The sequence below is a fragment of the Canis lupus genome, chromosome 10 (assembly GCF_011100685.1).
Source record: "Canis lupus familiaris isolate Mischka breed German Shepherd chromosome 10, alternate assembly UU_Cfam_GSD_1.0, whole genome shotgun sequence".
Lineage (NCBI taxonomy): Eukaryota > Metazoa > Chordata > Mammalia > Carnivora > Canidae > Canis > Canis lupus.
In genome coordinates this window covers 57,873,995-57,899,911 of record NC_049231.1, presented here as the reverse complement: position 1 = coordinate 57,899,911, position 25,917 = coordinate 57,873,995, and the positions used below count along the sequence as shown (strand labels likewise).

The window sequence follows — 25,917 nt, the reverse complement described above, 5'->3', positions numbered from 1 at the left end:
AGTGGGGGATGTTTATGATATAGTGTAAAGTGGAAAATATAGGAGATACTATTGCAATCACAAATATATGTTTTGGAAGAAAAAAGCATGCCAAATTCTAACTGTAGTTATTTCTGGGACAAGGCTGAAAGAACATTGTGTTCTTCTCTCTATACTTTTCTGTATCTGCAACTTATTACCTTTTTTATAATGAGTTTCATGTCAGATTAAGAAGTTCTTTTTTAAAAATTCAAAGCAAACTCAGGAAGCCATAGGAGACTTGGAAAAATGCTAGATAATAACAGACATTAAACTAAAACTAGAGGCTGAAAAAAAAAAAAAAAACTAGAGGCTGGAGGCTGAGGCCAAAATCTGGGAGTGGGTTACTAGAATCATCCATATGAGTGCTTGTTCAGTAGTATTTTGATATAAAGTCCACCAGTCCCATTAACTGAGAACTTTAACATCTTAGTGTCCTATATGGAGCCCATGGGATAGGTCCATCAATGTTGACCTGGTAACACAAAGCCAAAAAACAGAACTCAGGCCAGAGAGTCAGGCCTGGATAGATGAGGTGGTATAACAAAGCCAAACTTTCTGGAAATAGAGTACCAGGGGAAAAGTCCAGACTTTGACTAACACAATGGCAGAGGCAAGAGGTGCCAGACGTCAAATAAGTAGATGAAAGAGGCAAAAGCTGCTGGAACAGTTTGGATTCAAACATTTAAAGTGAGATTCAGAAACAAGGATTCAGGTGTTGAGCAGTTCACATTAATCTCCTAAAATGAGATTTAGGTTGGTGCCTCAGGTGAAAATCTAAGACATGCCTTTAAACATCTTCAAGGCAGAGCTTAGTGTCAGCAAATCTGTGTTAGCCTTTTCCAAGAAAGGCATTTTTTTAAATACCTAGATGATTTAAATAGTAATGATGAGAGCACTAAGTGCCTATTATACGCCATACACTGTGGCCTCCTGCTATGCTAGACATTTGATGTGCTTTACAAATATTACCTCATTTTATGATATGGGCATTTACATCCCACTTGAAAGAGGAGGAGACTGAGCCTCAGAGAAGTGAGAAACAGAGGTCACACAAGTAGAAAGTGGTAGAGCAAGGTCTATAACTCAGGTCAATTTGACTCCAAGGCCTGATTACTGATCAGTGGCTAATTCTGTGTGACCATTCATATTTTCTGTGCTTCTTTTTAAAAAATTTTGTTAGTAAAGCCAAAAACCCTGTCTACCAGGGATGAGAGTAGCAGATACCATGGATAAGCAAATTGCATCAAGTTCTTTGGTGCCTGTTAAAGGAATATTACTAATAAAATTATTATATATTTGAAGGTTATTAAGGGAATAGATCTTAAAAGTTCCCACCATAAGAGAAAAAATTCTGTAACTGTGTATGGTGACAGATGTTAACTACACTTCTTATGATCATTTTGTAATATATACAAGCATCAAATTATGATGCTATCTACCTAAAACCAATATAATGCTATATGTCAATTATACCTCAATAAAAATGTACTATTTATGAGAGTTAATTTGGGAAATAAAGAATTCTTAGTACCATTAAAATCACACCATGGGTCAGTAGATGACTCTTCCACATCTGTAGCCAAGATAAATAGAGAAGAAATGAAAAGTTCCTTTCATTTTCATTTAAAAGGGATGTCTAAGGTAGCTGTAAAAATTAATCTAGATTCACTAAGGATCTAAATGGAGTAAGTAAGGCATTAAACAATTAAGATTTCTACAACATACAGCTCTTTTGTGAATTTTTCTTTAAAAAAAAGATTTTATTTCTTATTTGAGAGAGAGAGAGGAGACTCCCTGCTGAGCAAAGAGGATTCTAAGATCATGACTTTAGCCAAAGGCAGTCACTTAAGGTGCTCCTTGTGTGATTCTTTGGATCACTGAGCTCTACCCCCTACAGACCAAGTATTTAAAGGACACTGTTAAATATATAAGCATTAAAAAAAAAATCTTTATAGTGCAGTAAACATTTCTGTGGACTGAAAAAAATCAATCGCACAAAGTTGAACAATGGATAAAAAGAGGAAATAACTCCTTTGTTTGCTTCTTAGAGATTAATGTAGAGCTGTTGAATATCAGTTGCAACTTAATAATGTCCTCAGGTGCTTTTTTTTTTAATTACTCAAGATTTGACATGTTTTCTTCTGTTGAGTGAAAGCTCATTCAATTAGCTGTACAAAAAGCTACAGACACACCTGGGCTTCTTTACTTTAACAGAAGTAACTGTTCACACATCAATGGCATTCTCTCCATCACTCTTTCTAAATCTAGCAGGCCATTCCAAAAGTCACCATGTAGCTTCAGCAAACATCATCCACTTCCTGTTCAAAAAAAAAAAAAAAAAAGTGCTTTCAACAGTAATCCCTTTCCCAAGAGATGTTTCAAACATTCTGTTATGAAATTATGCAAAGAAAATAGGAAATAAGTGATTATGTGAATGTCACAAAATAGCAATGGGGAAGTCTCACAGCAGCCCTTGATCATGTTGGAAAAAGGTGAAAATTTTAAACATCTGCTCAAAGACCCAAATAAATTTCTGTTTTTTTGTTTTGTTTTGTTTTGTTTTTTAAGTGCCAATCTGAAGATTTCATTTTGAAGTTATAGCATTGATATCAAGATAATCCTTTTTATTCTATGAATGTACTTAGAAGAGGGTAGGGCAAGTTTTGATGTCAAATAAATCGAAGTAGAGGATAAATAAAAACCAAGAAATGAAGAATGATGTAATACAAAGCTATTTAGCTCTGCCAGCTGCTTCTGTAACAAACAAGGGATCCCAGCAAGTCAAATGCATGCCCTATTGTATTCCCAATAGCTTCAGTAACAAGCTATTTGGTGAGGAAGCAAATTTAGGCCCCAGCTCTTGACAGTTTTATAGCCCTTGGTCAAAGTTTTCAACAGGGTTTGGGGCAGGCGTGACTAGGCAGCTAGATTACACATACTGACTTACCACTTGCAGATACACAATATTTACTTTTCAGGGTGAGCCAGTACACCAGCTGACCAATTAGGCCGCAGATTCTTTGCACTTCATGAAAGCTAAGCAAAGACTGAATATAAAAGCCACAGAAATACATGTAGACTGGACTTTTCTTTAATGTGTCCTCATATAATCTCCATAAAAAAAAGAATGTCAAAAAAAAAAAAAAAAGAATGTCAATGACCAGTAGTCTTCTACATTAGAGCCACTTAGGTGTAAAAAAACACAGAGGGTATCTCTCAAGTGGAAAGTTTAGTTCTGTGGTTTATGGACACCTACATTCAGCAGTAAATAGGACCAAACTTCAGAAACAAAGACAAAGTTTTACATGAAATCTGAATTCCTGGGGTGCCTGGGTGGCTCTGCCAGTTGAGCATTCAACTCTTGGTTTCTATTCAGGTCATGATCTCATGGGTTATGGAATCCAGACCCACATTGGGCTCCATGCTCAGCGAGAAATCGGCTTGAAGATTTTCTCCCTCTGCTCCTCCCCCTATTCTCTGTCTCTCTCAAATAAATAAACAAACCTTTAAAAATATATATATGAATTCCTCTAACCTCCCTGTCATTCAGCCTGTAACTCAATTCTTCCACAGTCAACTGTATAATTTTCAAATCAGTATTTCCTTCAATGAATCCTTTCTTCTAGCCAAAATGATCTTCTTATGGTACCATGAACATGTGGTATATATTCCTATCTCTCTGCCTCTAATTAAGCCATTGCCCCCCCACCTAGAATGTTATCATTCCTCCTCCCTCTCTCCTAGATCCCATACCTCCATCTACCAACTCAAATGCCAGTTCCTCTATGATGATTTCTTGGCCAGTGATTTCTCTCTCCTCTGACCTCCCTTAGCATTAACTGTTTATTTATCTATTTAATACTCATACCAGTGCATGACCATCCTCATATAATTATATAATTTTTTATTTATGTGTGTTTTGCCCTCCCAAACAATTTTCTAGTCACCTGTGGGCTGCTTCTACTCGAGTGGCTGCCATCCTGCAAATTCAACAAACTTACTACCAAGGCCTATAGTCTTCTTATTCTTCTATTACCAGCACCTTTATTTTTACATTTCAGCTAGATTCAAAACCTTAGACTCACTTTTGAGTTTCCTTCCTCTATTATACTTCCCATGTTAAATCAGGGCCTGTAAATTCTAGCATTGCTATATCTCTTATAACCAACCACTTGTCTTTCCCATTTCCAATGCCAACACCCTTGCCTTTATTTCCTCACCTGGACTGTTTAAAAAGATTTCCACTGTCTTCTCTGTCTCCAGTTTCTCCATCTTCAATCCAATTCAAACACCTCAATCAGATTAATCTTCCTACATGCAGCTCTGAATCACATTACTATTCTGAGAGAATACCTTCAATGGCATCTTTACCAAATAAAGCATAAATTCCTCAGTCTGGCATGAACTAGGCATAGTGTCAAGGATGCTGTGGTGTGCCATCCACATTCCCCTTCAGTACCAAAGCATTCATTTCCCTAGATGCTAGCAGTGCTGGCTTCTGACAGGTCATAATTTAATTCTTCCCCAGAAATTGCCATTGACCAAAAGGAACTATTTGGCCCAAGGTTTGTTTCTCCCCAAAGTCAGACCATGTTTAATAAGTGATTACTATGGGAATACAAAGGCCCAGCCTCCTTGTCTCAATTCAGGACAATTTTGTATAGTTATGCTTCTACATGCCATGTGGGATTAGCTGAGGGCCCTGTTGGAACTTCATTTCAACTCAACTTGTTCCTCTACCTTTCCCTAACTCCTTCACAAGGGTTGACCCTACAAGCATTTCCCAATAAACTTCCTGCACTGGAATCTTTATTTCAGAATTTATGTTCAAGGAACCCAACCTAAGACACCTAGCCATCTCTCTTTTATATCTTTCACACCTGTCTTTTCTATATCTTACATTACAGTCAAACTGAGTGATCTGCCATTCACCAATACATAATACCTAACACATCACCACTTATTCATCCAAAAAATATCTACTAAATATCTAAAATATTTCAGATTCTATAAGAGGTATTGACTGATGTTAAGAGATATAGGCAAGTAAACAAGCCATTACAATCAGTGTGAACAGTGATTTCCCAGCTGAGACAACAGAAATAGCAAGAAAGAAGAATGTGATAGATAGGAAACAGTATACACAAGGTCTGAGAGATAAAAAAATAAAAAATAAAAATAAAAAATAAAACCTCACCTGGTGAGTCAGTGAACTGCAAGTGCACTTCAAAATGGCTGAAGCTCAGGGAGCTTGAGTGGTGGTGACAAGAGAAGAGGCAAGAGAGGTCAGCCAGACCAGGACAAAAAAAGCAAGTAGCCTTATTTAAGAACCTGGATACCATCCTTATGGCAAATTGAAGCTATTAAAGGGCTTCAAGGGTAAAAAAAAAAATCACAATGACCATATTTATGCCTTAGAAAGATGTATCTGGCAACACTGTACAGAAAGAATTAGCTGGGGGAGAAATTAAACGTAGATGCTATGTCAGTCATCCAAGCAAAAGATGATGGTGAGCTGACCCAAGGAGGTGGCAGTGGAGATGGAGAGCCCTGGGCAGATTCAGGAAATATTAATAAATTACAATATAAAGGGTATGATGGTTAATCATATAGATAGTAATAGGGAGGAATCAAGAATTTACCATGTTTCTGACTTAAATGGCTGGATGTACATTATCCACTGAGACAGGAAACACTGAAGGAAGCAGAAGTGGGGAAAAAGATGGTGAGCTCGGTTTTGGCCATGCTAGACATAAGGTATTTGACTAAAAGTTGGATATGTGGGTGTGCATAGCAGGTATATAGGTCTGACCTTTAAGAGAGAAACCTGACTAGAGGTACAGGCCTGGTATCGTGAGCATCTCTGTGGTTATAGAGGTGAGACTGAAAAGAGCAATTGGAATAGCAGGAGAAAATCCAGTAAAATATGGTGTCACAGAAGCCAAGAGAACCCTTCAAGATGAAGCAAGTGGTCAAAGGCATCAAATATTAGTCACACCAAATAAAATAAAGACCAAAAACAGTGTCCACTGATTAGAAACATCTCTGTGCCTTTGCTCAAACTATTCCAACAACCAAAGAGCATAGAAATGTTTTCCATTTTTTGAGGATCAGCTCAAATTGCCTCACATTTGCATAGTGATTTACTGAACATCATCACATGTTACCTCATTTATTGACTAAGATTTTAAGAGTTAAAACTATCTTTTATGTATCTTGACTTCTTCCTCATTAAAATGTGGTTGCTGTAGGTTCAGGAAAGGAGTCAAACTTGCAGAGAAATTTTCACTGCAGAGAACCTATGGATGGGATGAGCTGGTCCATGGGTTGGAACCATTGCTTGTCCCTATTGGGAAAATGGAACAGTGAAGCCCTTGTCCATGTAGGATGAGTCATGAAGATATGCCCTTGAATGTTAGAAAGGAATATGAGACAGTCTTCACCCTTATACTCAAACTTAGTGAACGAAATGATGATGACAAAGCCATCCTACGTTTTCACTGTGATGTTAACCTCTTGGACATTTTAAAGCTAGATCTGGAGGAAAATGCCCACATCTAGACCCCGACTGACACTCACCCCAGAGAGAGGCCACCAGTAACCACTGATAAGCAGGCATTCATCCTCTGACTGTTTTTTATGGAGTGTAAACATCTAAAAACAGAAAGCTTATTTGAATAGGTACAACTGCCAACTTCACTTACCCCTTCATATTTAATGAGCCTATTTTGTTTTATGGGTGCTTCAAAATTGCTGACAGAGAAGAGCAGCTATGAATGGAAAACATGAAGCAACTTGCTGAGCCCTCATTGTGAGCTGGATGGCTTGCCTCATCGTGCCCTCACAGACCAACATTTCCATGATTCCCTTAATTCTCTTCAAATGAAAAGAGAAGAATTCTTACTCTCCTCCACAGTGTTAACATGTAAGAGTATTTTTTTTTACATGAAAGAGTATTTCAAGGCAGCCTGAGGGAGATGCAGGCACCAACATAGTAACAGTTCAAGTAGTAATAAGTGGTACATTTTTTGGAGACATTCAGCCCAGACTTCCAAAGTTCACTGCACAGCTACAGGGCCAGGCATCAATCTGCCCTTCCCCTATGGCTACCTAAGCAACATTCCTCTTAGGTTCTCAAGAGGCCCTGGCATTTAGAACATTAGCAAATATTGACTCAACGCCCAGAAGAGTAGCTTGAAAATGGTGGGTCCTTGATAGTGGTGACACTCAACAACTGTAACAAATAGTCCTTTAAGCCACAGATTTTTATAAATGGAGAGAAGACAGAGTAGTAAAGATGAAAGTTAAAGATTAAAAATTTCCAGCAGCTTCTATATGGAATATGTTACCTAAAGAAACTTCGGCTCAGGCAAACAGCCTGTCCTTTGCTGTCCTGCCCACTACAACCTTGTGGTGTACTCAATAAACTTCTAAAAAAAAAAAGAAAGAAAGAAAGAAAGAAAGAAAGAAAGAAAGAAAGAAAGAAAGAAAAAGAAAGAAGAAAGAAAGAAAGAAAGAAAAAGAAAAAAGAATCTTCAGCACAGTAAGAGGTTAGTAAATGCCTATTAACATTAAGCACTGATGGGACGCCTGGGTGGCTCAGTGGTTGAGCGTCTGCCTTAGGCCCAGGGCGTGATCCCGGAATCCCGGGTTAAAGTCCCACATCAGGCTTCCTGCATGGAGCTTGCTCCTCTCTCTGCCTCTCTCTCTCTCTCTCTCTCTCTCTCTGTCTCATGAATAAATAAATAAAATATTAAAAGAAAAAAAGCACCGAAGGATTTAGGTGATACTCTCTAACGTATCATTTTGTCATTTAGTACTGCTTCCATATTAATATTCATACAATATCTTATACTGTGGTTTCCACTGACAAACCTGAGTGGGTTAAAAACAGATGATATACTCTACCTTGGCCCATCTTATAAGTGTCCAAGGATGTAAAGCATAATTAAAATGATGTGTAAGGAGAGCACTTCAGACAAGAGAAGAGTATTACAGACCTGAAGCTTAGGAAGGAAATTGTGGAAGTAGTCCACAGCCTGCATTTAACATGGCTGAAAAAAATTTTTTAAACAAGCTAAGACATGAGAAAGTGCTTTACCAAGGTCACATAGTTCTAAATACCTTCTCATAATTAGTTTTACTGTCTGTATGTTCCTGCTGTTTTAATACCTGCAATATTAGATTCCTTTCGCAATATAATAGTATGCTATTTTTTTAATCTTAGTGACTGACCACACACACACACACACACACACACACACACACACACACACAGAGGCCACAGCTTCTGAAACTCTTTCATGAAGATCAAATAAACATAGAAAATGATTTAGGTAGCAAAGAACATTCTCCAAACACTAACTATATATTAAATTCAGAAGAAGGATATTTGTAATAGGTGAGAAAATTCTCTCCCGTAACTAGTAATAATGACAACAACAGCAACAGGTAAGATTTTTAGATGCATTGATTTAATAATAATAACACATAGAATTTTTTAAGATTTTATTTATTTATTCGAGAGAGGCAGAGAGAGAAGCAGGCTCCATGCAGGGAGCCCGATGTAGGACTCGATCTCAGGATTCCAGGATCATGCCCTGGGCTGAAGGCAAGAGCTAAACTGCTAAGCCACCCAGGCTGCCCACCCCCTTTTTTTTTAAACAAGTAGAATTTTTTAGATGCAGTAACACATCTAAACTTGACAACAGTCTTATAAAGTAGGACTATTATGATCCCCATTATAGAAGTGAAGAAGCCAGGGCTGGAAGAGTTTAAGTAATTTTCACAATTGTTCACAAGTCCTATAGCTAATAACTGAGAAAGCAAGAATTTCTAAGCCTAAACTGTCAGGGTCCAGAGCCTCCCCTCTTAACCATTATGCGACTGACTAGGTTTAATATACACAATCATAAACATAAATATACACATGCATGAAATTGATTTGCAAATGATTGCCCAGAGCTTAAAAAAGAGTTTCATTCTATATACAAAATTTAGATTTTTTTTAAAGATTTTTATTTATTAATTTGATAGAGAGAGAAAATGAGCAGGGAGGAGAGGCAGCGAGAGAGGGAGAAGCAGACTCCCCACTAAGAAAGGATCTCAGCATGGGGCTCCATCCCAGGACCCTAAGATCAGGACCTCAGCTAAAGGCAGATGTTTAACAGACTGAGCTACTCAGGTGGCCCTAAGTTTTTCTTCTTTTTATAGTGTGTCTTGGAACTGTTGATCTAAAACAGTAGAATAATTCAACACTTACAATTCTGATGCTGCCTTTTCCACATTTCATCAGATAATTTTTATAACAAATTAATGTAAGATGCATCCAGTTTAAGAACTATAGCTATGCACTTAGTTTAACATTTTTCAAGAACTTTAATTTTTTCTCTAGAAGATTGCTCTTTTTTAAATAAAGATTTTATGTATTTATTCATAAGAAACACAGAAAGAGAGAGAGAGAGAGGCAGAGACACGGGCAGAGGGAGAAGCAGGCTCCATGCAGGAAGCCCAATGTGGGACTCGATCCCAGGACTCTAGAATCACACTCTGGGCCAAAGGCAGACACTCAACCGCTGAGCCACCCAGGCATCCCAAAGATTTCTCTTTTTGATGAAACATTTATCATCTGTACTTTTTGGTCTTCACTCATCACTTTTTCCAGTTAGTTCTCATAACTTATCAGTAGAAATTATACTTGGTTTGGGAACAACCCAGGAAGATTATAAATGGGGTATTTTCCTTTAAGGGTAAATGAAAAATTCCAAGAATTATGACACATTTTACCAGTGGGGAATTAACTATAACTTCAGGTGAGCACTTTTTAAAATAGAATCTGATTTTTTTTAATGATCAAGATAAGCAATGGCTTATTGCTTAAGCCATTATATTTTTAAGCTGTTCAGAATTTTCTAAACTGTCAAATTATAAATCACTGTCATAAATTACAAATTAAATTCACTATCAACTTACAAAATAATATAATCAAGTAATTATAATTGAGTAGAACTTAAGTGACTGCAAATGAACTAAATAATCAGCAACCATCCCAAACAAGTATCCATATTATTTACAACCAGAAATAAAAGGATTATTTATTGACTAAATGTGAAAGAGCCACCTTTTCTTAGCTCTTCCTTTCCAAGTAGCATATGGACCCCCAACAGTTAGTTTTTCACTTATCTTCCAAATAAGATAAAGTAAAAATTTTATTTGAAAAGGATGAAAACTAAGCATACCTATGATGAACAGGATCTCATGTTAAATGCTGATAACATATACCTAAAAATGCAAAAACAGTCCAAAATAATTTTATCCATTTTTTATTTTATCATTTTTACTCTGTGCTGTCTTGACTACATTTTTACAGAGAAAGATATACCAAAGTAATTTAACTAAAGGGGTTAAAGATTTATGTACTGAAAATAACAGAACATCAATGAAAGACATCAAACAAGACACAAACAAATGGAAAGACATCCTGTGTTCATGAATTAGAAAACTTAATGTTGTTAAAATACGTATACTACCCAAAGTGAGCTACAGATTCAATGCAATCCCTATCAAAATCTATAAGACATTTTTTACAGAAATAGGAAAAAACAATTCTACAATTCAGATGGAACCATAAAAGACCACAAATAGCCAAAAAATCCTGAGAAAGGAGAACAAAGCTGAAAACATTGCATTTTCTGATTATATTTCTTCAAAATATATTTTGAAGCTACAGTAGTCAAAACACAATGGACGGCTATATAGACCAAAAAAAACAGAATAGAGCCCAGACATAAATTCACACACATATAGCCAATTGATCTTTGACAAGGGTGCCAAGAATACACAATGTGAAAAGGATAGTCTCTTCAACAAATGGTGTTAAGAAAACTGGATATCCATATGCAAACTGGATCATATCAGCTTAAACATAAGACCTAAAACTGTAAAACTCCCCAAAGGAAGCATAAAGGAATAGCTTCATGGCATTGGTATTGGCAATTATCTCACGAATATAACACCAAAAGTATAGGCAACAAAAACAAAAATAAACAAGTAAGACTCACTACATCAAACTAAAGCCTTCTGCACAGCAAAAGAGATAATCAACAAACTGAAAAGGCAACGTACGGAGTGGAAGAAAATATTTGCAAAACATGTATCTGATAAGGGATTAATCTCCAAAATAAAGAACTCCTACAACTCAATAACAACAAAAAAAACCTAATAATTTGATTTCAAAAAAGGGCTAAGGACTTGACTTAAAATTTCTTCAAAGAAGGCATACATATGGCCAACAGGTGTATGAAAAAATGTTTATCATCATTAATCATCAGGGAAATGCAAATCAACACCATAATGAAATATCACCTTATACCTGTCAGAATCACTATTATGAAAAAAGAAACAAGCAAACAAAAGAAGTGTTGGAGAGGATACATAAAAATTGGAACTTTTTAACACCGTTGGTGTGAATGCAAAATAGTGCAGCTGCTACAGAAAATACAATGGAGGTTACTCAAAAAATCAAAAATATTAAAAAAAATTTTTAATCAAAAATGGAACTACCATATGATTCAGCAATGCCACTTCTGAGTTTACATCCAAAAAAATTAAAATTAGGATCTCAAAGAGGTATTAGCACTCCCATATTTATTGCAGCACTATTCGCAATAGCTAAGAAGTAGAAACAAACTCTTTATTTGCCATTGACAAATAAATGGATTATTTTAAATGTGGTATACAATGGAATACTATTCAGTCTTAAGAAAAAAAAAGAAATTCTGTAATATTTGACAATATAGATGGACCTTGAGGATATGGTGCTAAGCGATATAAGCCAGACACAAAAAGACAAATACTACATGATTCTACTTATATGAGATATATAAATGAGTCAAATTCATGAAATCAAAGCCAGGAATGATGGTTACCAGAGGGTAGGGAAAGGGAGACTAGGTTATTAATCAACAAACATAAAATTTCAGTTAAGTAAGATGAATAAGCTCTAGATATCTGCTGTACAATATCGTGTCTATATTCAACAATAATGTACACTTAAACTTTATTAAGTATATACATCTCTTGTTAAGTGTCCTGGCCACAATGAAATTATTATGCTATTATTATGCCATTATTCCATGAAGAGATACTCATGGGATTGGTGTATCAGGTACACTCCTTTTGTGCATTTAACTTCTCTAACTTAAAATGATACTCAATCCCATGAGTATCTCTTCATGGAATAATGGCATCCTTGCTTACTATAACATACAGATAAATATTTTTGACATGTAGGTCTGATCAGCTCTCCCCATAAAGCATCATCCTACCCCCAAAGCATTTCAATGACTTCCCACCGTTTTTAGAATTAAAGACCAAATCATCTATAACATGGCCTTTGAGCCTCTGAATGATGTGGCCCCTGCTGCCCATCCTTGTGTTGTCCCCCCCCACCACTGTTACCCCCCCTCACTCTACTCCCACTGCACTAGCCCCCTCTCTGTTCCTCCTGTCACAGTATTCTGGCACTGACCCTAAGGAACTGCTCACTCTACTCTCGAACAACCTTCTCTTCTTCCTTTAGGCCTTTTCCCATCTCACAAATATGTCAAACTCACCTATTTTATGCTCCAATAGTTCCATATCCTCCCTTTTGTTTTTTTAGCATTTATTACTGACACCATTTTAAGTATATTTGTGTGATTATGTGATTACTGCCTGTCTCCCCCACCCCCCCAACCCCCCCCCCCCCCGCAACGCTGCCCAGCCTCTATATACTGCATGAAAGTGGGAACTTTATGTCTGGCTTTACTCACCATGGTTCACCACTGAGTAACAGTACACCTGGAAAAGAGTAGGTGAACTATGAAACAAATATTATTTTGCCTCAACAAAATAAATAGATTTGAATTTACACTCGCCTCTTGTGACATAGAACTTTGCAGTCTTCCTTTTTAGTAACTCCCATATTGAGCAAGTTTCCATATAGGCAGCAGCTTTTTTACCACAGAGATCTCAACACAGGAATCCAAAGGAGGGCATGGAATGCTACCTGTATCAATGACCTCCAGTTCTCCTGAGAGGATTTAAAATTACCAACAGGTTGGGAGAACCAAAGTGTACCAGAGAAAGACCTGTTAACTGCATTAGGAGTTTATCCTTCTACAGTTAGTCTGCCTTGTGAGTTAATCCCTTTCAGATAATATAAGGATTTTGGACTATGGACTATCTAACAATATTGTGAATTTTTTTTTTTTTTTTTTTTTTTTTTGCCTCTCTAAAAAGAGGCAAATTTTTTGTGGCTTGGAAATTTTTTTGTCTGTTTATTTTTTAGCTTAGCAGAACTTAACTTTAAACTATCATTTTAAGTTAGAGAAGTTAAATGCACAAAAGGAGTGTACCTGATACACCAATCCCATGAGTATCTCTTCATGGAATAATGGCATCGCAAGAGTGAAATGGGCCTAAGATCCTAACACATCCCTTTTCATGCTTGCAACTCCAAGTCATTCCATGCCTCTCACTGGTGTGTTCCCTGGAGCCAGGGCAATCTGTTCCACATAGTGTAAGGGGATTTGGAGCAGAATTTCATGAAATTTCTGTGATGAAAGAGCAAAGAAAGTTGTGTCTCTCCACAAAGATCTAGAGAAGTAGGAAGGGGTGGTACAGAAAATGGAGGACATGTGGGAATAGGAGTTGGGGAATGAATAACAGGAAAAGGAAGAACTAGAGAAAATAGTGAAAATGAAAAAACAATAAAAACCCAATTCTGGAAACATGCACAAATTGAGATAGCCCAGGATATGAGTCAGATGAGGCTTGCAAAAAAAAAAAAAGAAAGAAAGAAAGAAAAAGAAAAAGAAAAAGGAAGACAACCAAAACCAAAGAAAAATAAGAAAAATTAGAATGGCTTTGCTGTTTTTGTTATTGTTCTCTTACAAACAGAAGCTTATAGTTACTAATCAAGGCAAAAATTAGAGTTGTTATACTGTATGTCTGGGGCTAAGTTTTTTGAGGTACAGTAGTACAAGGATATATGCAAATCAGATAAAAAGATTCAAGAAGCAAAATAAAGCATACCTTACATTTGTTTTCAAAGAAACCACATTGGGCAACTAAGTATATTCCTTCCATAATACTTAGTTTTCCCTTCTCTTCACCAGCTTCCTCACAGTGTGTTTACCCACACACCTTGATGTTAGTGGCACATAAATCAAAACTTTCATAAAAGTCAGAAATAAAAAATATATGAGCACAGGAGGTTCCTGATATTGGCAAGACTCCCACCCACATATAGTCCTGGGCCTGCTCCACTAACATTTAGAAACCAGTTTGTTCTTGGTTCAGTAACGGGGAGGGTGCTACTAGCCTCAGTTTATATGTACTCATGTACTCCCTGTAAGGAGCAAGATGTCTCCAACAGATTACTTCAGAATGGTCATATGAGATACTGCAGCAAGGTGTATAAAGTCTTCCACCAATTTGCAACCAGGCAGTGACTGAAGTATCAGAATATTTGGAAAATCTGGCTCAATATATCTGTGACCAACAGCAGTGTAAGGAAAGCATGTATCATTGCATGGGTGTGACATCTGTAGTAGGAAAACCATCTCTTAGCACAAGAAACTTGTATACTATATAGGACACTCTGCACCTGAGAAAGACCTAATGCTCATCAACAATAAAGCAAATAAAAGTTAACTCCAAAAAATAAATTAAAACTCTTTGATAGGGACAAGCTCCAGATCATATAGACTCATCTTAGCCGAAAAAAAATGTCAAAAAGGAGGCACAGTAACTCCCTTTCTGCCAAAGACTAACTCCCTGGGAGGGGCTCCCAGAGCAGTCTTCAAGTCTGTTGACTTGTTTTTTCAAGCCCTTAATGTAACTTGCAGCTACGTTGGTTTGTTTTGTTGTTGTGACATGGTCTCCATAGATGTGCATTGAAATTGTGCCCAGCTGCACTGAAGCCAAGAACCATGCAATCTGGAGGTTGTGCAAGCAAGATTACAAGGCTCCAAGGTATCCAGTGCCTGGGCTGCTCATCTCTTCCGCTTACCTCGAAGCTTGGCTTGTCCAGCTGGGGCAACGAACACTGCATTGGGACCAGATTCAAATGCTTTAAGATAGTGACTACATTTGCAGAGAAGAAATAGAGCCTTATCTTGACATAAGGGCTTTATTTGCATGTCTAGGGAATGGTCAGTAACCACCAGGACCTGTTTAAGTGCCTGATTATTTTTAGTTACCCCTTTTATTTCTGTATGTTGCCCAGTTTGGCCATTTGTACTCCTCTCAGGAGTCTATTACCCTCATGTTTTTCTTCATCTCCTGTCTCTCTCAAGAAATAACTTATCAGGGATGCCTGGGTGGCTCAGTGGTTGAGCATCTGCCTTTGGCTCAGGTCATGATCCTGGGGTCCTGGGATCAAGCCCCACAACAGGATCCCCGAGGGGAGCCTGCTTCTCCCTCTACCTATGTTTCTGCCTCTGTGTGTGTGTGTGTGTCTCTTGTGAATAAATAAATAAAATCTTGGAAAAAAAAAAAGAAAAGAAATAACTTGATCAGTTCATTCACATGATACTTAGTAAATAAAAAATACAGGACATCCAGTTAAATTTGAATTTCGGATAAACCACAAATACTTTTCTAGTATAATTATATCCTATACAACATTTGGAACCTACTTATACTAAAATTATACTTACACCAAAATTATCCATTGTTTATTTGAAATTCAAATTTAACTGCTTGTCCTGTTTTTTTATCTACCACCTCTATGCTAAAGAGTAAGTGACTTGTGATATCTTTACTTCTCTGAAGGTTATTGACTTAATATTAACTTTGGGTCAAAGTCCCAGAGCTTAACCCAGTTAATAATTAGGATATTTTTAGCAACAAACTAGAAGAAAGATATAAGACATATGGTAAGCAGTCACTTATTATGCCTAGCCATGAAGAGTTATCTTTTTCGAAATTGGAAAAGATCATAATCCAGAGACAGAAAGCATAGCTTGATTCTTAAGGCTACTTAAGAATTTGATTTAGTTCAAATCAGACAATATGATTATTTATGTTAATTGGTGCTCTACTCTTCTATGATTTCAAAGCTATAAGCCTCTCCCCCAAAATATCTATTCCTATAGGATATAGGAATAGAATATAGGAATATTCCTATTCCTTGTGTAGCTAGAGAGACAAGTGGTATTCATTGGGTATTCTAGGCCTCAGTTCACACTCCATCCACAAAAACTTTTTACATGTCATGTCTATTGACAAAACCAAGTATGAAATATATACTCAAGTCCTCAGGAAACCTATAATTAGGGTCAGGAAATAAAGACGACTTGTGAAAAGAATGGTAATCAGAGCAAATAGGGAGGAGAAAGGAGTAAAAGAAAAAAGCAAATTAACTCGATCTAAAAAAATGTAAATAAGGAGTGAAGAGGACACCTGAACCAACCCAATTACCTAGACTAGGTGGTTGCCTGGTGGTGTGAGTTAAGGATCTCTAAGAAGAACCCTAGAGATGAGCTCATTTAACATCTACTCCGACTTCCTTCGGGAATGCCCTACTGTGTATTACAAAGGCTGGTAAACTAAAAACTGCTTTCTGCTTTTTTCCACGACTTCCTTGTAACTAGAGTTCTGGGTAAAAGGTTGACTCCATAATCAGATTCACTTTCAGAACATGAATGGAAACTGAGTGAAACAAGAGAGAGACTGGACATGAAGCATCATTCTGCTCCTGCAGATGGAGTGTTAACTCCCCAGTGAAGCAGAAATGGCTTTCGACCACAGCATCTCCATTTGATGGGCAGCATCCAGATCAAGGCAAGCACAGCGGTTCCTTTGATGGCTCAGTTGTGGTACGGCTTTGGGATTCATTTCTGGAAGCCCATCAGCCTAGAGTCTGTTTCTTCAGCCCGCAGACCGGTTCTGTAGAACACTGAATACCCTGTCATTAACACATTTCAGTTTAAACTAGCTAGAGGGGGATCTGTTCTCTGCAACTGAACACTAACTGATACAAGCTGCTGCTCCAAAAATATCCTTTTCACTAGTCTAACGGTTCTCAACTGGTGATAATTCTGTCCCCCGCCTAGAGGATACGTGGCAATGGTTGGAGACATTTTGGTTATAACAACTAGAAGGCATAGATACTATTGGCACCTAGTGGTTAGAGGTCAGAGATGCTGCTAAACATCCAGCAATGCACAGGGCAGACACCTGCAACAAAGACCTATCTAGTCCAAAATGTCACTAATGCTGAGATTGAGAAACCCTTCCCTAGCTCAGAATTCCATTTGAAAATCTGTCATTAAAAAGACAATAGCTGGGGCTCCTGGGTGGTTCAGTCAGTCAAGCATCTGACTCTTGGTTTTCACTCAGGTCATGATCTCATGGTCCTGGGATGGAGCCCCACGTTGGGTTCTTAGCTTAGGAAGAATCTCCTTGAGAGAGAATCTCTCTCCCTCTCCTTGTACCCCTCTCCCTGCTTATGCTCTCTCTCTCTGTCTCTAAAATAAATAAATAAAATCTTTTTTTAAAGGCAACGTTTGCAATGTTTAAAAAGTACCATTTTCACAGTTCAAATAGCCCTCAAAAAATTATAGGTAAACTTTTACTCTCATACAACATAGTATTAAAAACAATATTCTCTTTATTCTATTATTTTCACATTTTAATATTTCTGAAAGTATGTCATACCCTAAAATTAAGCTGTCCTTTTAATGTGGTGATATTTTTTCTTGTTCTTTTTTCTTTTAATAAAAAAGCTGTTAACAAATCTATGGTATATGTCAGAACTTAACATGTCACTTCTATTGACAAAGCCATGTATGAAATATGTCTTTAGAAAACCTAAGTTAGGGTCACGGAAAAAGAAGACTTGTGAAAAGAATAGAATGGTAAAGAGAAAATAGAGAGGAGAATGGAGTAAAAGAAATAAGAAAATTAACTCGATCTAAAAAATGTGTACACAAAGTTATAAGGATATCTGGGCTGACCCCAATTATCTAGAATAGGTGGTTGCCTAGTGGAGTTCTTGCCTAGTTCCTGAAATCAAGGAACTAAGGATAATGTAAGCAGGCAACCTTCCTGAGGGCAAGTTTGCCAAATTGACATGGAGGAGAAATGCTGACAGTGGGCAAGGGGTACTGTAGTCTCAACCTCAAGCTGCACAGTAGAATCACCACAATGCTTTTCATTGGTTTGGGTGTAAGGCCCAGACATTAGTGTTTTTTCAGTGCTGCTTGCAACCAGAGTCAAGAACCACTAATGTAGGGGCATTTCAGTGGCTCAGTCGGTTAAGTGTCTAACTCTTGGTTTTGGTTTATGTCATGATCTCAGGATTGTGAGATCAAGCACTGCATTGGGCTCCATGCTCAGTGGGGAGTCTGCTTTAGATTCTCTCTCTCTCTTTCTGCCCCTTTCCCTGCTCGTGGGTTCTCTCTCTCTCTCTCTCTCTCTCCAAAATAAATAAATAAAATCTTTTTTTAAAAAAGAACCACTAACTAAAAGCATCTTGAAAAATTTGGACCCCTAAAGACAGAGAAAAGGGAGGGAAAGGAGTGCCACTGTGAAAAAAGATGAACAAAAGTGATGGCACATAACCAGATACATCACAGAACTTTACTGTTTTTTGTTTAAGATTTTATTTATTGGGATCCCTGGGTGGTGCAGCGGTTTAGCGCCTGCCTTTGGCCCAGGGCGCGATCCTGGAGACCCGGGATCGAATCCCACGTCGGGCTCCCGGTGCATGGAGCCTGCTTCTCCCTCTGCCTGTCTCTGCCTCTCTCTCTCTCTCTCTCTCTCTCTCTCTCTGTGACTATCATAAATAAATAAAAACAAAATTAAAAAAAAAGATTTTATTTATTTATTCATGAGAGACACAAGAGAGAAGCAGAGACACAGGCAGAAGGAGAAGCAGGCTCCATGCAAGGAGCCTCACGTGGGACTCGATCCAGGGTCTCCAGGATCAGGCCCTGGGCTGAAGGTGGCACTAAACTGCTGAGCCACCCGGGCTGCCTGAAACTTACTGTTCTGCCCAGGACTAGACCTAGCTACTATTGCCAGGCAATTTGCTAACACCTTAGGCCTATAGCTCTTTAGTAACTTCCACAAGCTCTCTGCTCCCCCCCAACCACCACCACCAAAAAAATCACAACTGGAGAATTTAACTAATAATAGATCCTGACAAGAAAAAGGAATATTCTTAGTTACTCCAAATTTAGCACATATTCAGAAGCAAAATGTATCTTATAAATACATTTTCTTTACCTTGTAAACATCTCATTCTCCTACAAAGTCTAGCTCCCATCTTGAATGAAGAGGTGCTCAGTAAAGATTGGCTAAAGTGAATTAAATCCACTCCCTAAAAGTGCGACTGACTGAAAATACATGGAGAAAAGATATAAGACCCTTTAAAAAGGAGAGCAACACTTCAAGAGCAAATAGTAAGGAAAGACAAAGGAATTAGCTCATTCCAACTAGTTCCTGCCTCCACTAGTGAGAAGAGATCTACACTGGTCCAAATAAATGTTGCTTCTGAAATTTGCTACCACTGCCAGCCTAACATCCCTACTATTTCTTTGCTAACTTTTCAAAGTCAAAATTGACACAATAAATTCTACTGTATCCCCAATTGCCTCAAGACACAGAGTATAGACTTGGAAAGCCAGATATTGGATAAGATCCGGAAGCCATGCCATTACATCCAAAGGGTGTGTTTAGGTGACATGTAGATATTGTAGAGGGATTAGTTTCAAGCAGTAGAGTCTGAAAACCTCATCTATCTTTTTAGAAACAATCACTCTCATCATTCCAGCAGAGTCAGTTTTTCCTTGCTTTACATTTATTTATTCAGAGACTTCTAAATATATGCCGGTCTGTTGAAACAGCCTCTGGGCCCAAGTACAATAAAAACATTAATTAAAATACATGGTTAGAAACACCCAGCAGTGAGCCTGGAACAGCATCAAATGAGCTCTGCCATTTACGTGTCAGTCATAGAAGATAAAGCCACCTCAAGGTGACCTGTACCAACCGCCACCACCCTCCTCCCTGCTTCCCTATAGATACCTGACCAGCTGATGTTGAAGTGGCCACATCCAATTATTGCATTTCTACTAACCCCTGATTTGGCACAGTCTCTACCAGCTTCTCCTTTCATTCTGCAATGAGCTAATGAGAAATTCACAGAATTCTCAAATTTGGCAGAGATCTGGGCATGGGAACCTTACATAACTGTTGGGCTTTGGCAGGGCAGGACCTGAAGAGCTGAGTGCCCTCTTCAGAAATGCGCCCTGCATTTTGTGGGCAGTGGAACTCTCTCCCTGAGACCTTCAGTCCATCCTTGGTTGTGACTGTGAGCACTCCTGAATGAAGAAGCAGCAGCCGAAATAACATAGAATACACAATGGAAGAGTCAAAAGGACTACCATGCGGGGGGGTAGCATGGATTTCAGACAGTCTATACTATCAAATTTGGGGAGGACCCATCTACAAAATGGGTTCTAAACCTTCACTCCTATGTGACATAGAAGATTCCCTAAATTCCAAATTTGTTTACACAGCTATTAGGCATGAAAATTTTGAATCTAACACAGGCCTATTAAGAAGATCTTGCTAAAATAAGTCAACCAGAGAAAGACAATTATCATATGGTTTCACTCATATGTGGAATATAAGAAACAGCACAGAGGATTATAGGAGAGCGGAGGGAAAACTGAATGGGAAGTCATGGGAGAGGGAGACAAACCATGAGGAACTCTGAACTATAGGAAATGAATTGAGAGTTGCTCCAGGGGAGGGGGGTGATGGGGTAATTGCGTAGTGGGCATTAAGGAGGGCAGGTGATGTATGAGCACTGGGTGTTATATGCAACTGATGAATTATTGAACTTTATATCTGAAACTAATGATGTACTATATGTTGGCTAATTGAATTTATTTTTTTATTTTTTTAAAGATTTTATTTATTTATTTATTTATTTATTTATTCATTCATTCATTCATGAGAGACACAGAGAGAGAGGCAGAGACACAGACAGAGGGAGAAGCAGGCTCCATGAGGGGAGCCCGACATGGGACTCAATTCCAGGTCTCCAGGATCACACCCTGGGCCGAAGGCAGCGCTAAACCGCTGAGCCTCCCGGGCTGCCCGGATAATTGAATTTAAATTAAAAAAAGATCTTGCTTCTGTATGCAGACATGTTCTGTCAAGGGTACATATCCAGTGAGGGATGCCATGAATGGGCAATACAACTTTCTTTAAAACTTCTACCCTTTTCTCAAAGGTTTGCAAGTAAAATAAAAGCAAAAGATCTTGGCTTACTTCTTTTATGTATGATTTTCCCACAAATCTCTCATCTTAGAAAAACAAGAAAAGAAATTTGAAAGAAAACAATAGAAGGTCAGTGCTAGGTAGGAATAGTATTTTAAAAGTGACAAGAACGTATTTGTTGTTCCACTGTATTCTGTATTATTCATTTCTCTTTTTTTTTTTTCTTTAATGACAAACGTGTCCATATCTTTTTACAAAGAGGTTACCACCAAAGAAGATAAAAATGCCTTTTATCATGCATCTGGTCCAAATTATATCTCTGGAACCCCTTTTTCAATTAGCCATGGTGTTTTTCACAATTTTGCAATTTCATCATGTACCGCCTGCTACTATATTCTAAAGTGCCAGGCTGGTACCTAAAAGGAAAAATAACATTTTCCTTCACTTTTAACCCACATTCTGACTTCTCATGCTGAATTCAATCCCTAGCTAATTAGTTCAAGAGCAAGCAACTTTAACCAAGATTTGGTATTACTTTCCTGTTTCTGAGAGCTGGGCTTTCCCCGAATGTAGCTCTCTTGTTACCCTTTGCATTTTAAATAAGCCATTTTGGAGCATGGCTCTTGTTTTTTTCTTTAATATATGCGCCCCTTGGGGCTGCACTGAAGCTTGTAATGGCTCTCTGCCGGCAGTCAGGGCAACAGAATGTCTACAAGATCCGGCTTTGTCCTACAGTTGGCATCCATTGTGCAGCCCCAGCTGAATAAGGAGATTGCAAGTCAATTTTCTCACAAATTCAGAGTCCCTGGTATCCTAACATAGAGTCCTGAGTCTCGCTTAGGTTCCTCTATTTTGTTTGTTTTAAATATGCAGTAACATTTCCCTTTATTGTCAGTTCCTGGAGTAAAGTATTCCACAGAAGTCAACTTTTCAAGTAACTGAAGACTTGTTAATGTAAAGGTTTGGTGCAAACTCTTTTTAAGACGTTAAGTAGTTCTCTTGGGTCTCAAACAAGTTATGCTAAATGTACTTGACTTTTTCCTGATGATAGAGGGTCATCTTTAAACTATCCATTATAAAACAATAACAGATACATAGAATTATTTGCCCCTATATTAAATAGGCCACTATGTTTTCTTGGTTACTTTGGCAAATGTTTATGTTTTTATTTCTCTGTCTTTCCATACATCAAACTTTCAGTGTTCACTTTGCACTGATGTTCACAGTCAGCCCCTAGAAGCAGACTTTGGGTTTATTGCTTCCAGCTTGCAGATGACTGGAAACCCAAACAAGTTTGTTGACACAACATCTATGTTAAAAGTAAATTAGTTCTGGATGGTATTCTGAATCCTAGCCCTCTCATATAAATGCATAAACATCAGTGTATGAATGTGTAGCATCTATTCCGGTTGCTCAAAGTCCTTTGAGCTCTTCATCAGCTCTTCATCTATATCTCACAGCAGAGAGATTGCTTGTCCTTGGGTATTGCAAAGCCAAGCTCAGCGGTCAGCAATCAATTTGTTCACTCTCAAGAGTTCTTTTTCCCTCCTATTCTTGTCTTCTCTTTGTCTCTCTGATTTCTGCTTTGGGCCATGTCAGTAAGTATTAAATTATTCAGTATAAGGAAAGAAATCATAAAGGACAAAACATTTTAAGCCATACAAATTGAACTCTGATTTTTTTTGTGGAGGGTAGCAGAAGTTATGGGGGTTGGTGGGAGAAAAATGAAAGTACATCGAAAAGAAAGATTTTACTTTTTAAATTTGTCTCTCAGCAAAATGGAAGCAAAAAAGTTGGCTGTACTCACAAAGGCACCTAACACTCATATGTGGCCATCTCCCCCATTTATAAAACCCCAACTTTTTTGACTAAATTCCCAACAGCTGTTTGAAATGCCTGTCCAAGATGACCCACGCAAAGCTGACTTGGAATGTAAAAAGAGCCCACACCAAAAAAAAAAAAAAAAAAAAAAGATAAAAGCTATTATTCAACACCATGCTATGTGATGCTGGCACTGGTTGGGGATAGGGTGACCAACTCATCCTGGTTTGCCAAGGACTATCCTGGTTTTGAAACCCAAAATCCCATTTCTAGAGAACCTTCTCAGTCTGAGGCAAATTGGGACATTTGGTCACCCTAGTAGGGGATGATCCCTCAAAACTTTCTCATGTTTTTCCCTCAGTGGTCAGTTTTACTTTTAGAGCAAATTTTTTTTATTTTTACGTCTAGCATTTCCAACAATTCAAAAATTCCTTCTCCTTCTCTCCTTCTGCCCAATCCAGATAATTCTTCCTTTTTTTTATTTTATTAAGACTTTATTTATTTAAAAAGAGATAGCAAGGGGAGGGGCAGAGGGAGAGGAAGAGAATCCCAAGCAGACTCTGTGCTGAGCAAGGAGCCCTACATGGGGCTTGATCCCATGGCTCCACGATCACAACCTGAGTCCAAACCTAGAGTCGGACACTTTACCAACTGAGCTACCCAGGTGTCCCATGGATAATTCTTTCTTAGTGACATTTCTACCATCAATCTCTTTTCTTATTGCCACCAATTTGGACTTTATCCCCTGATCCTGGGCTACTGCAAAACTTCCATAAAGTCTCCCAATCTTTACTCCAGTGTGCATGACCCTCTCAGATTAATTTTTTCAAAGTTCTGTTTTGCACAAGGTTCAGTTGAAGTCCTTTCTCCTCTCTGGCAGGAGGGTAAACATGACCAAGGTGGGAGAAAGGAATATCAGGAAGTGTCAGCTGCTCAGCACTGGTAGTAGTGTTGTGGATCCAATTTAGGCTGTCACCTTCCAGAAGCTGCTAAGGAACAAAATTAAGCCACGCTGCAAAGGGAAGAGACAGGCAAAACACAGAAGTCAATAATCCCAAAAAGGTGGTCTGCGTCAAGCCAAGAAAGCCTAGCCACAGACACAAAACCCCAGTGTCCATGTGGATATCCAAAAGCTAGGGTGTGCTTGTAGCACACCAGAAGCAAAAGGGTCATGCAGAACACATCCCTAGGAGAACAGACTTTGCCCCACAGTTCAAGGCAGGACAGGCTACATGAGAAATAAAGGGGGATTTCAGTTGCAGGAACTGCCTGTCCTGGACTTTCTGCAATTATCAGGTTCTAATTTGGAAAGTGGCTAATGTTTTAATGTATGCATCCCTTAAATGCAAAGATTACATCTTATCATTCTCTGTATTCCCCACACCTAGCACAATATTTAGTCAATAAATATTTGATTTAAATAATAATAAAATGCTCTCCAAGTGTTCTAAAGCCATATGCATAGGAAACATGAGAAGGTTGCAGAGTCTCCACTTCTTTTCAGGAAGTCTGGAAGTCATCTGCCTGGTTGGAGTTTAAGATGCACTAATCAGCAAGTTCAGAGTGGACACAAATCCTCCCTTTTCTCTTTTTAAAGCTTCAGAGCAAAGCATCAACTCTCCTACTTCCTTTTTTATCTTGATTTAAAACCTAAGCACAAGGAAAAAATAACACAATAAAACCTTTCACCAAGACTACAAAAATAACTCCATCCCAAAATATCCTCATCTTTTCATGCTATAGTGTTCATTAGTACTTGAAATTCAAACAGAGGGAATGAAAAGTTGATCTAGTTCAGTTTCTCAACTTGAGAGTTTTCAGCATACATGCTGAAACACTTCTCAAGCAAATGTTGTGGTGTGCTCATGCTGAGAATCCCTTTAAAATAGTCAAGTCATAAAAAGAGTTTCTGAGAATATATTTTTCATCCAAAAGCATTTTTGGAAAAAAAGATCCAATTTAAGATAAAGAACTATTGTGTTAACTTTATAAATGTAATCACCTTTCTTTTTTCACTGATTTATGAAGTCCCTTGAATAAACAGGGGGAAAAAAGTGATAGTTAAGATTTATAAATAATGTACTATTAGAAATGCCTCAAATGAAAGCCTTGTTCTAAGTGCCAAAGTAAATACCTGCCAACTATAAAAGGGGGCTACTGTATTTTGTGTTCTGTCAAAAAAGAAGTCAGGTGTAATTTTGGACAGTTGCTGGAGAAAATTTAAAAAAGAAGTCTTCAAAATGAATCTCTGATAAGAATCTGCATGACTTATGTATGTTGGAAATATTATTCACCTAAAGAAGGTGACTGCCCTAAACTTCCTAAATCGTCTAAGCCATGATTTCTCAATCTTAGCACTCTTGACATTTTGGACGATCATTCCAAATTCTCCAATAGGAAAAGTAAAAGTCGAAGTTGAAAAGACATGAGTTAAATCCTAGTGGCATTGGTCTTAGATATGTGACTTTGGTTCCATTTACTCCGTTGTACTCTATAGAATGAGTTCAAAAATCCTACCTCAAAGGACAATTAACATAATCATGTAATATAAAGAACATATAGTAAGAAAAACAAACTAGGTCTCTTGAACTGTCTCTCCAAGAAAAATGGAATTCTAACCACGAGTGTAGTATCTACCCAAATTAACTTTTCTCTTTGAAATAGGAAAGAAAAAAAATCTCAAATCAGTGCAGACCTAAAGTGTCAACAAAGTCCCACATCAACAATAATGCAAAACAAAAAAGTAATAAAGGGGTTAATATCCAAAATTTCTAAAGAATTTATATAACCAAA

At 37.8% G+C, this 25,917-nt stretch overlaps 1 long non-coding RNA gene across 2 annotated transcripts in view; it reads right to left on the bottom strand.

Moving 5' to 3' along the window:
- Positions 1-25,917, bottom strand: part of LOC119873678 — a 111,865-nt gene that overhangs the window by 9,671 nt on the left and 76,277 nt on the right. For both annotated transcript variants that reach the window (XR_005365993.1, XR_005365994.1), the window contains exon 4: positions 2,214-2,339. This is a non-coding gene — a long non-coding RNA (uncharacterized LOC119873678). The remainder of the gene's footprint in view (positions 1-2,213; positions 2,340-25,917) is intronic.